General features: G+C 35.9%; 1 protein-coding gene and 1 long non-coding RNA gene across 11 annotated transcripts in view; one reads left to right on the forward strand and one right to left on the reverse strand.

Moving 5' to 3' along the window:
• PDE1A (phosphodiesterase 1A) overlaps window positions 1-12,988 on the reverse strand; it is a 221,846-nt gene that overhangs the window by 131,546 nt on the left and 77,312 nt on the right. The window lies entirely within an intron of this gene.
• LOC106016158 (uncharacterized) overlaps window positions 1-12,988 on the forward strand; it is a 50,001-nt gene that overhangs the window by 829 nt on the left and 36,184 nt on the right. The window contains exon 1 of one of the 2 annotated variants that reach the window (XR_002400752.4): window positions 468-812. The exons of the other annotated variant lie outside the window; for it this stretch is intronic. This is a non-coding gene — a long non-coding RNA (uncharacterized lncRNA). Of the gene's footprint in view, window positions 1-467; window positions 813-12,988 lie in introns of those variants that run through there. 2 annotated transcript variants of the gene reach the window in all.

Raw genomic sequence — 12,988 nt, forward strand, 5'->3', positions numbered from 1 at the left:
CCTGTTCAGACAATGAATAAATGACCTACTAGTGTGAAACCGGTTTCTCATTTCAGCAGTCAGTTTCCAATAATGACAAATACGATAGCTAAACAGACTGATTTATTGTCTTTTCTATAGCAGTTACCTCAGCGCGTACAGTTTTTACACAGATGTGATGTATTTCTTACATGTCACTCTAAGGAAGGCAGTTCCAGGAGTCCTGGAGATCAGCCTGCTTAAACAACACACCTGTACTGTGGTGGCTTTTTTGTTGTTGTTTTGTTTTATGGTTTGAGTTTTTTTTTGCATGATTTTCTTTTTTTTTAGTTGATTCAGTTGAAATGATAACTTTCTGAACTTACAGTAATATTTAGCTCATCTTTGAAGGGTGCAAATAGATAATGAATGGTGATTGCACTGATAATTACACTTGCCAGGAAGTGATGAATCATTTCATACTCTCTTGCTGGTCTTATTTTAAAACTAAGAACTTGGCAGTTATCCTTAGGTTATTTTGAGATAAGTCCAAAAAGCTAGAGCACATTTTTCAAGACCAAGGGTTAAAACAGGCACACAGAAAAATGCAACAAGAAAGCAACTGCTCAAAGAAGAGAAAAGGAAAGGAAGAAAAGCCAAGGACAACAAAAGTCCAACAATTTGTAGATATATGGTCTGAAGCTCTACCTAAACTGGCAGAATGTTAAGCTTTCCACAACTGGCACAAGGGGCAAACATGGAATAAATATCTAGAAAAAAAAAATCTGAACAAGAACTAGGAGGAGCTTTAAGCTACAGGATATGATGAAAGAACTGCAGAAACATAATTAAATGTAAGTAGATCTGAGAAAAAGAAAACGGCTGAAAAGATAAAGAGTTGAGTTTGTTTCTTGTGTGAAATAATTACTGCTATGGGCATTTATATCTAAGGGGAATCTTGTAATGGTGGAATTTCTCAACATCACAGACTGAGGCAAGTCTAACAAAAGTGCCTGAAACTTCTCGGCTTAGCCTCTCTCAGAAGTAAAAAGCTTGGAACAAATATCCTAATTGTTACATCAAGCTCTAGCCTTCATTTCTCAATTTTATCTGAGATTTAACTGAAAAATAGGACAAAAAGTCAGCCACTCCTGAGCATGGCTTCTTATGTCCCCCCCACAGCTATGCTCTTCACAGAGGTAAGCTGAAAACAACATGCTCAGAAACTGATTTAGAATAGTTAAACCTATGCGCAGGAGCATTTTCTGTTTTATCCAAATATGGCAGTAATGGACAAGTAGAATCAGCAGGATCTTTTAAAGTAGAAAAAGAAATAAGAAATCTTTTCCTCCCCGTGTTTTCTTCTGAAAGAAAGCCTTTGAGCACTGAGGATCACATGAACACTGAGAGGTGCCTGGAGAACCTTGGTTTGAACATTTTCACATTTTCGTTCTCCAACAGCCACTGAAAAAGAAGGTCTCCGAGAGGCTTAAAAGTAGCAGACAACATTGTTTGATTTTTCCATGCATTGATCTGACAAGAAGAGATTAGAAATTTCAAGCATCTGCTCCTGACCCTGACACAAAAAGACATAAAGCTTCAAGAAAGACCTTGTTTAAAATTTAAAAAAAAAAAAAAAAAAAGTCTTGCTTGTAGTAGGAGTAAATGTTATATAAAATGAGTATTGACAGCCTGTAAATTCACGTATGAAGTGCCCCGAGCCTTTACTGTATTTAAATTCTGTTGTTGGTTTCTTTGTTTGTTTCTGATTATCAGTATTCTGTATTTCACTACATTGGTCAGATTTTGCCTCCTGGAAAGCACCACCCAGCAGCTACACCAGCAGCTGCAATCCAAAAAGCAGAGACACTAATTCCTGGAAACTTCTAAAATATTTTTAGCTGCTGTACTCTAAGTAATAATAATAAGTGCTTATAAGCATAAAACTCATACAGGAGCTTAATGACTTTGCCTTTATCTTTGCAAGGCATTTTTTTTCCTTCTCCCCCCCTATTTTTTCCCTGGGATATTCTGCACTGACAATACCTATCTGAAAGGTGCAGTTTTCACACCTCGTCAGAATGTGCAGTGCCTATTTACTGATTTATTTGCCTGGAGCTATTGATATGTCTGTTAGACTTCAAGAAACAGGTTTGGTATGAACAGGCGCAGAGAAAGGCTTAATGTAACCCAGTGTTTGTACCAGTGTTTTTGGATACGTCCTCTGTTTTGTGCATGTGACCTGTATGTGAATCCCTAGGAATTTCAAACCTCCGCATATGGATTTTTTCAGTTTTAGATTTACTTTATAAGTGTCTTGAGAAAATGTACATCCCAATCACTTCTGTTCTAAGGAGGGCATAAGTATAGTTACATTAATTTCAACCTTTAAAATGAAGAAAGTGTTGAGTGTCCAGGAAGTACTGTAACTTCATGCGTATAATCTGTGTCACAGATAATTCAAACCTCTTTAAAAATATGGATACTTACAAACATGCATTCTGATAACCTACAGAAGAACACAGCCAGAGCCAGAGGGAGTATTTAAGGTGAGAGAAGTGCTGTTATATTCTGTTTCCTTTTACACTCACATATAAATTGTGCTGCTGCCAAATCCCAGGAGTGGGTGTTGGGGGTGTCTTTGTTTTTCTTTTATAGATAGCTCATATATGCACAAAAATAAAAGCTATATTTATCTATACAAACATGGCATGGCATGCCTTAACAAGTTATCCTCTGAAATGCTTAGGATTAGACAGAAAACAAAGGATTGAAACTCGAAGCCTTGTGTTATTGGAGACTTAAATTCACTTCTATCACACACACCTAGCAAGAGAAGCACATGCACAAGAGGAACCTACACATGAAAATGTTCCATGGAAAAAGCTTAAAGGCTTTTCTGTCTTTCTGTGTTACTGTCTTTACCTTTGTATATTTTTGCATGTTCCAAGAACACCAAATATCCAACAACCTCATTCCATACTAGTACACAGCAGAAAGTGCATCAGGAAAGATGTGAAAATAACTGTGCCCCCCCCCAAAAAAAAAAATTAAAAATTAAATAACTACTAGGCTGTCCAGAAGACTACAGAGACAAATATTTGAATGTTATCAAATACTGAAAGTTAATTCCAAATATTACTATGGACTATGTTGAACAAATGCATTTAATTTCAATATAAAATTAAAAAAAAAAAAAAAAAAAAAAAAACATTTTTATTTGGTAAAAGCTATATCAATTACAGTCCCTAGCACCTCACTCCCCAGTCAGTCACAGAGTTCCCAGTCCGCATTAGCACATAAAATATTTTCAGGTACATCTGTGGCATATTTTGATGTTACTTTAGTTTGCAATTTTTGTCTAAACAATCAATCTCATGGCATATTTTTATTATTCCTTTGTGTTTTTCTGCTATTTATTATGAGACTAATGTTATTGCATTTCAGAAAACTGACAGAAAAAAAATGACTAAAAATATTATGTTTTAAAATGTCTTTTACCGTTCAGAAACAGTGAATGAATTTCTCTCCAGACACTCAGATACATTTTTGGTAGATTAAATACGCAGTGCCACTGTCTCTAACGGTTATTCTTACCTTCTTACATTTTGTTAAATAACATAATTCCATTTAATTTATTTCTCCACACATTTTGAAGGTCAATTGATGCTGATGAATGTAACTGATACTGGTTTATTTAACCTCACATATCTAACTGCTCTAAAGCATTCTAAAGTTTGCCTGGAAACAACAATATGTGAAAAAGTGTCACTCAGAGTTATCAGATTTTCAAGGGAAAAATATCACTATTAGTAAGAGGAATTTTCACCCACATCGAAACATACCAGAACAGTTAGTTATGGAAAAAAAGTAATTATTTATTCCATTTTATCAGCCAAAAGCATAGTTATATAAGAATCAGCAATAAGGAGATAATAACTTTGTGATACATGAAGACAGCATGCTTATCATGACATTTACGCCTACTTGGATGTTCATCTGGGAAAGTCATATTGACAGCTTAGAACTTGAAGCAATCATTGTTCCCAGACACATACAATTAATAGCTAGACAGTAATGAGATGCGAGTCTATGTGAGTATGCAGAGAGAGGAAGGTTGTGATGTACACACTTATATCCATTATAAAAACTTCTTATTGTAAAGACTGTGTTTATTAGCCAACCAGTATAAACTATAATAAAATATGCATTCTGTGAACCCTATGTATATCTAGTTTTCGAGCCTGGCCACTGTCCAGAATCTTTTTGTAGGATGGGAGGGAAAGAGAGAGAATTTGTTCCCCCAGTGTGTTATCATGTGTCAAGAGTTGGACTTGATGATCCTTAAGGGTCCCTTCCAACTCAGGATATTCTATGATTCTATGATTCTATGATCATCTTTAACTATAGACCACTATCGCGTCTTTGCAAGGTGGACTTGGGCAACTCCCATTGCAATAAATCACCTGAACAAGTCAATAATATTTCTCTAGAGAAGAAACACTGATTGTGTAAAATATCAGAAAAGTAAATGACACACAAACTTCACAACGTTGTAACAGCTTACAGTTCCATAAGAGCCCTTTAGAATTTGGCATTTCTTATGGAATGAGAATTTTAAAATTGTAATCAGTTTTACCAGAGACTCTGAGTTTTTGAGGACATAGAAGTCAGTACACAGAAACAGAGTCTTATACAGGCATACAGGGGGAAAAAGAATAATCAGAAAGTGCAGAGGAAAGCAGAAGCAGAGATGAGGAAAATTCAACATAACTTGCTAGCCAAGTGATTTGGTTAGCTGGTTTTGCTACTTTTAACACTGAAGAAAAAATAATAAGTTGGAAGCCTACTTAAAATGAAGAGCTAGCAAAGAAATCAACCCCGACATTGCAGATACTGGAATTATCAACAGTGTGTACCCCTCAGCTCTAAACCTCGCTAAACATCAACTCTGATCCATCATTTGGTACATGTGATATCATCCAGAATCAACAGTAGTCATAGAGAAACAGAAATGCATCCCATGGTAGTAACATGAATGTGTTCAACTCCTTCTTCCTTCCTCCCTTCCTTCTCTAAAGCAAAATGTTGGGCCTATAAACAAATCCTGGTAATTTGGTGTTAAGATATATATTTCATATTTCCAGTATATATTTTGCTTGATCCATTTTTTGTCTTAACTATTCTTTTTAAGTAACTTGTAATACTTCCTGCATAACACAGCGATGAACCATCCATCCAGTAAGTGCATATTTCCTGAAATCCCATTAACATAAGCTTATCTGAAGTGTATTAGCTTCACTTACCAGATTTTACTCAAGTACCTCAGCACCACCAATCATTCAAATATATTTCTCTGAGATGTGAAGGGTTAAAAGGAACTCTCTTGCTAGCAAAACGCAGTGACATGACCAAAACTAAATCAACTGAAACTGAAAATTAAGCCTTTATTTTAGGTCAGATACTAGTTTTCTCTCAGAACTAGTTCTCAGAACAGGTATTTATTTGTTTAAAAGTCCCAGAAACAAAGTTTTTGTGTTACTGGAGCTCACATAACTACTTGAATGTCTGAAAAGTTGTTTGATTGCCATCTCTACAGATAGAATAAGCAATACAGTCATAATGAACTACAGAGAGGAAATACTACATTCACAAGAATATGGAACAATGATCTAGTTTATACCAAGTAACTGCAACTAAGTGTGAGTTTAGGACTTTGCAACCTAATCATTCTGTAATAAGTAGGACAAAGCTATTGATCAGCATTTTTAAGAGGAGAGTGATTTGAGCAGCATATTGTTTAGAAGCTGACTGATCCAAAATGACTAGCACCTGCAGAGGGGGGGAAGCTAGCCTTTAGGTTTAGGCTGAGTGTGAAATACCTTAGCATCAAGAGGAGACTTGTATGTCACAATACTTGTTAACACTAATGAATGAATGCTGAGAGAGAGTCTATTGGCATCTTTTGGTCTGTTTTGCTAGAACCAGCCCTTTTAGTGAGGAGTGAAGAGTGCTTGCAGTCATGTCAGGATTTCATGTTGTACTGAAGTGACCAAACACAGAAAGAATGTAATGCTCATCCTGCAGGAAAAGCGGAGGGGGAGCACAGCCCGCTCCAGAAGTATTACTGCCATCTACCTTTAAGACTGCTTTTCCAAACATTAATAGGAAGAGAATTAAGCAACACATTTAGAAACAAAAACAAGTGCATAACCTTGAAAGGAAGTGAGGGATTTTGTGAAAGGAAAAAAACACTCTGCTGCTTTCTCTTTGTGAGTCATATTCTGGGCGTGGTACCAGCACATCTTGTTGTCCTATTTCTATGGAAAAAATCCTTGAGCGAGTTCATTCTTGATTAAGTTAGCATGGTGCCAAGCGAATGTAAAACCCTGAATCTTTGATTCAGCGTGTTCTATTGTTGCAGTTGCACTGAGGGAGGGAGGTGATCGCATGTTGCTGTTAGCAGAGCTCCAGCACTGGCAGCACAGTTAGTGGCACTGGGGATAACATTTCCTTTCCTTTTGTCAGCTTCAGTGAAGGGAAATCTTTTCAACACAAAATAGGGATTTTGTTCATCAATATCCCAGTTTCAGCAGTGAGTTACTATTTCCACCCCAGCTTTGACAGTCCATTCCTGCTCCATGCCACAGTCCTTTTAACTGTGTTAATAGACCAGGCTTGAAAGCATCTGGATTCCTTCAAACAATACAGGTTGAAGGTAACTCTTCTTTCCAAAATAGGGTGGGGAAGCAAGCACAGGTTATTGTATCCATAGCTGTGGACTGAAGCTGACAGAGCTAAGCAACATAACCTCTGATATTAATAATTCTTTCCACAGCATAAATTGATTTTTTTTAGGCTTACCATATTTGTTAGGAAAAATTTAATGTAAACAGGAAAAAAAAAAAAAAAAAAAAAAAGCTACCTTACCTTAGAGTACAACGAGCCCAAATGGAAGTGTTATAATTGAATAACTACATCACTATAATTGGCAATATATTGCTGCTCAGATAATGCCTTAATTTGTTTTCACTTTCATAATTCATTTACACAAATACAGCAATCTGGGTAGCTGCAATCATACATGCGGGCATCGATACTTTCTAGATAATGAAATTAAAGATTAAAAATGGTAGCCTACATTTGCTTATTAACAGTCTACTTTTGGTACAGAGATAGTTTACTGAGCAAAACATCTAATTTAAATATGTAACTGCTGAGTTTAATTCTTTAAACTTGAAAGCATGGCAGCTTCTAGACTCAACGTTAGGAATGGCTTTCAGTGTTAATTAGGAAGAGAAGCATAGGGAAACTGGAATATTTGTGATGGGAAGAGAGATATTTTGTAACAGGATAATAATGCAAAAGAAAAGAGCTCTTTCAATGGGGAAGGCTGGATTTAATCATGAAGTGAAGCAACAAAGGCTTTTGTGCTTCTGACACTTTCCTCTGAGGCAACTCAGCTGGGAAAAAAACAAAACTAACTTTTATTTGTTAGACACTTTTAGCAGTTCTGAGCGTGTAGTGAGAAGCCTTCAGCTACCTACAAAAATTTAAGTGCAATATTTAAAGCTTCATCACCTAATGTAGTATAGTCTTCTACTACATGTATATCAAACACTGTACAATATTGTGCATATCATGCTAGTTGCATGCTACCTAAGAAGGAATTGCAACGTAGCTATTTGGTTTAAGCGGGGTATATAGATAAACTGTCCCTTCCCATCTGTGTCTCCCTTTCCTTCTGTTCCCATTCTTCAAATTACAACAGAGAAACCACTAAATTAAAATTTTAAAATGAAGTACCCTAGCGCTAGAACAGAGCTTGAAAGCACAGTGCAGAAGGTGTCCAGATGTATGATTGCAGAGTTCTGAAGTTCTCATTTCTACCATTTGCTTTGTTATCAACTGCCTGGATGATGCTCTGCAACTGACTATTTTTTCAGTGTCTAATTCCCATCAACTGCACAGTGAAAATTTCACAGTTGCTTTAAAGATGATGAGATCTACTTGTAGTGATCACAATACAACTTATAATCTGCTGATTTTATTGTTAAAAATAAATTTAGTGACAAACTGGGATGCAATCAAGTGCATGGGAGCATGGGGCCCACCTTTACTGTCTGTCTGCAAAAACAAAGCTCATTAGCAAGAGTGGCAAAAACCCCTAATCAATAAAATAGCAATTTTTTTTTAGTCTGCTTCTATGTTATTCCTTCTAGCTCCAACCAAGTGATAGACAAAGGGAGGTAAACATGTTTCTTTCCTTTTGGAAAGAAAAAAAAAAAAAAAAGATAAAAGAAAAAAAAAAGAGGGAAAAAAAAAAGCAGCCTCAGGAAATCATTTTCCTATCAGGTGGCATGCTCACTTAGCAATGCAAGAAAAGAATCACTTGCAGTAACAGCTAACTGAAAAATTACAACATACTTGACGTAGCCCAAAGTTCAGAAAAAAAGAGTGACCAATAAACCTTAGCCAAATTCCACTGCATCCATGAAATACTGCAATCTTTTGTCATAATAAAGTAAATCTATTTTGAACTATCATTTATTGTGATGTAATTCAATAGCCTCCAATTAAACTGGTGTAAGTGAGACCAGAACCAGGTTAATTTTATTAAATTATGGGTTTGATGGAACAATCACAGGCTGAAGTTCTGAGGTCTACGGGCATACCATCAACTGCATCATGATAAATAGGCCTCAAAAAGTACTTTTTTTTTTTCCCATTCAAAAACCCCAAACCTCTTTCATTCTGTCCATTTCAACAGAAGCTGTAGTCCAACACCACGTTTTCACAGATGGAATGAATTGACTATTGGTGCTTGACAATTGCTCACATCTCTGAACTGCAGTCTCAGAAAGCTACAAGATTTTCTGATCTTTCAGACTGAATCATGAATTCACAGTACAACCAGAAACTGTAGTGCCTTTAAATATTATTATATCCTAATGTATTGGATGAAAGATGACTGAGGTAGTAAGTAGAATCCAAAACCGGGCCACAAAGCACTTTTTTTTCTGAGATAGAGAATTGCATTATGCAGCAGCCTCCTTGTGAGAATCATCAAATAATTTTCATCAGTAAAGCATCATATGGAGATTTTTGCACTCATGCCCATGAAGAAAGCTGGAATTGGTCCCATGCATGTGGCAGCCTGCCACATGCCAGTAAGGTATGGGTGCCAGCTAAAGACGGATTTAATATAGCTTGTACAATGTAGAAAAATTCCAGTTCCACGCCAAGAGGATCATCATAATGTTAATCATTGTCAAATGATAAGAATGCACTTCACTGTGAGAAATCACATCTGTTGTCACTTGTGAGGCTTTATGCTGTTGTTACAGAGATTTAAAGAGTATCCTTCTGAGGCCACTTCATTGCAGAGTCACAGTATGTAAAGATGCCATACTGTTTTTCATTACTTGGAATGAAAAAATGTAGTAAATCTCTAAACTTCTATGAATTCTACCTTTTCTTCAGGATCCTTCCCCTTGAGAACTTCCACTACTGAAGCTGAAGTCTTAAGGTCTTATTCTATTCCCATGCTCATTCAAACTAAGAGTAAACTTGAGATTACATTTAACTTAAGTAATGATAAAGGTTGAAAAATATTTAAAATCAAGATCTATTAATAATCATGTGTCCCTAAATAGTAACATGATTCAAGGACTCTGCAACTTCCGAGTCCTCCTCTCCCAAAGCAATGAGATGATCTTAATATTGAACTGAGGCTGAAAATGTTCTAAACTTTCAAACTGAAAGGTCTTCAGTAAAACTCATAGCAAATTACACACTTTCACTAACTCATTATACAGTTTTTACATTTTGCTTTCATTTCAATGTGAGCACAAGGATATTTTTAAGCTACACAAGACAGCATTCTGGTTATAGCCTTTCATTACATAGAAAAGATGATCAGCACAGTGCTAGGTGGCTAAATAGGACCTCATGAATAAGATGTGTTTGACTGTCTTCCATATCCAGAATGAATATGGCCAAAACTGAGTATAATTCAGGGGAGAAATAGGTGACAGAGATGACTCGATATGGCATATGCTCACCCGAGACACCTAATTTTTTTCAGAAAGTGATAACATGAATAAATCAGGGCATTTTTGTTACTATAGAATTCAATTAGTCTACTGCAGATCTGGCATGGTCTGTTAATAGATATGCAAGCTTCCAATGAAAAAGCAGAAATACAATTAGAAAGCCAAGTCAAAGCCAAGATTTTCCATATGAATCCTAATACCATGTTTATTTTATACATCAGGACATGCATTGTCGTACTTCCATTAAATTTATACACAAACTAGTCTTCTAAAGGTCTCTAAGTTTTTGAGCACAGACAGGTTATAACAGTGAGAGGAACAACTCAGAAAGTTTGGATTCAGCTATAAACTGTCATAATCTTCGGGGATGCTCATATCCTGTGTTTACCCCATATCCAGCTCTAAAACAGGCAAGCAGCTGTTGTATGTTCACTTTTAAACTTTCTTTTTCCCTGTCTGCTATGCAGACAAACCATTTTTCTCTTAGCTAAAATTCAGTTTCACACAGCATATGTACCACATTCAATCCACAGCAGGGGTATATTGGCATGTTCTTGGAATATTGAAGAATAAAATATGTTAGAGGTGAAGGCAAGGGTAAAGTTTTGGTATCTTAATGCAGAATTGGAAATCATAAGGCCTAGGCCATAAGTCTTCTCTGATCTTCTGTTTCAACAGGACAGAAATTTATTACCAATCTTTCATTTCTTCCCCAGTAGAACCTAACCATGGAAAACTGCTAAGTATGCATCATACTTTTTTAATTACAAAGCCAGGAAACCAATATGTAGGTTTGGAAGTGGGTCGAACCAAGATGTTTTAACACTTTCATTCCTAGTTATTCTGCACATTACATACTTAAACATTTTTTATGGAAGAGTAGGGTGTTCTAGGAATCAAAACGAGAAGGAATCCCTGATGACTAGCTTGCGCAAGACAGACAGCGTCTAACCAAACTATTCAAAAGAAAAACTAAAAATAGAAGTAAATTCTTTCTTGGAGGCAAAGCTTCCTCACAGTTATCGCTAAACTATTTAAATGTGTATGTTATTAACATTCTTCATTTTGACATGTGCTTGACAAATATTTTCAAATATTTCCAGAGAAACAAACAATATTGAATCAATCTGCTCAGAACTTCGAAGTCAAAAGGCCCAAATAAATGAGTGGTTTTACCTATGACATTTTAAGTTAAGCACATAATACTTCTGACTAAACTCACATAAACCAGAAAGTATCCAGAAGAGACAAACTTATTTCAAATAGTAAAAATCATTTTCGCTCTTCTTACATATGTTTTCACCGCTTTAAGTAATAGTTCCTATCATATAATGATTGCACTTTTGCTCTCAAAGATACATGTACTATTTCATTCAAGAAATCAAAACAGTTATACAGTTTGGAGTAGGCTTCATGGTGGAATAGGAAGGAAGAGCCCAACACTTTCCAGTGCAATATAGTAATGTGGCACTCTTAAAATCATCAAATATATACACTATAAGAGGAGGTTAAGACACACGTTTCTTCTCACTATTAACTTCAGCTTTATAGGATGTATTTGTAAAATGCTACTAAACAACTATAGGTACATACACTCACATCACAGATGAGTAAATTTGAAGTCTCACTTTTGTCCCACTTATTTAAAATAAAGACCAATAATGAGAGTCAAGAAAAATATAACACTAAAATGGAGTTTCCTTGTTGTGGCACTATTCAGCAGGGAAAAGGCTATTGTATCTCCATCTCACTGCCATTGGCTGTTATAGGACTATCCCATAAACCTGGTTTCTCTCTAAGCTAACTGATGTTAAAAAAAAAAAAAAAAAAGCATGAACACATCACTGCAGGTAACCTGCTGTTGATTCTTCAAATAAATTCTGCAGATGACACACCAAAAAGTAAAAGCCAACAATAGTATTTCATTTAAATTTACCCAGGCAGAACAATAGTTCAGTACTGTATACGAACAAAAGAAAGAAGTAAATACTACCCGGTAGTCTGTTCCTTAGTGTCTTTCTGGCATAAATTACACTAACAGTGAACCATTCAAATGCAAGTGCCTCCAAACACTATTTATCAGAGAAATTCACAACAATTAAATGTCAACATAATATTTATGGAGGCTACTTATTTTCCCGGGGGCGCCAAAAGTCTGGAGAAGGGTTGGGTCAAACAAACTGCAGCCAATGTCAAACAATAGATAATGGAGCGTAAGCACTTGCATAGACAAACATCTTCTTTTAGATCTCTCCCTGTTAAATAACACTGCACCAAATAATATCTGCATTCTGCTTGGAAAGCTGCACTGCTGTAATTCAACAGTCTGTAAGGCTGAAAAGCTCATTAAATAAGCAGCAACAAAAACAGGCAAAAATGTTGAATGACTATGATTACAAATATTTATGCCATCATGCAGCAAGCATAAGATCAGGGAGGAATAGTTGAGCAAAAGCCCATTCCTTTCTCTTACTTCTTAAAGCAAACAAAACACCACCACCAACAAAATATACCACACCACTTCTTTGGAAGGATATTTGTAGAACTACTAGTTCTGGAAAATGCAATGCTTTAATGTATGTCTCGCTCATCAATCTGTTCTCCAGCAAATGATGCTTAAAGTTATACCAGCTCCTCTGAAAGGCCTAAAAATCTGATGTATTGCTGAAATTTTCCAATAGAGAAGCACTCTGGCCCACTCCTGTGCCATGCCTATGATTTAACTTTTGTAGTTAGATATAAAATTTAGATTTTACAGAAGCTCTATTTTCTCCCATGCTTTTCAAGAAATATAAATGTTTTCTTTTTCTTTGACAAGGAACAAGTAGCTTGAACTACTAAGCCTTACTTCTGCACGCCTGCACCAAGTCAGAATTGCCTTTTCTCAGATACCTGTTGATGTTTCTTGATTTCTAGAAGTTCTATAGACTTTTCAGGAATGTCATTAATGTTGATACATTTATATTTTGGACCAC

Source organism: Anas platyrhynchos, chromosome 7, assembly GCF_047663525.1.
Source record: "Anas platyrhynchos isolate ZD024472 breed Pekin duck chromosome 7, IASCAAS_PekinDuck_T2T, whole genome shotgun sequence".
Lineage (NCBI taxonomy): Eukaryota > Metazoa > Chordata > Aves > Anseriformes > Anatidae > Anas > Anas platyrhynchos.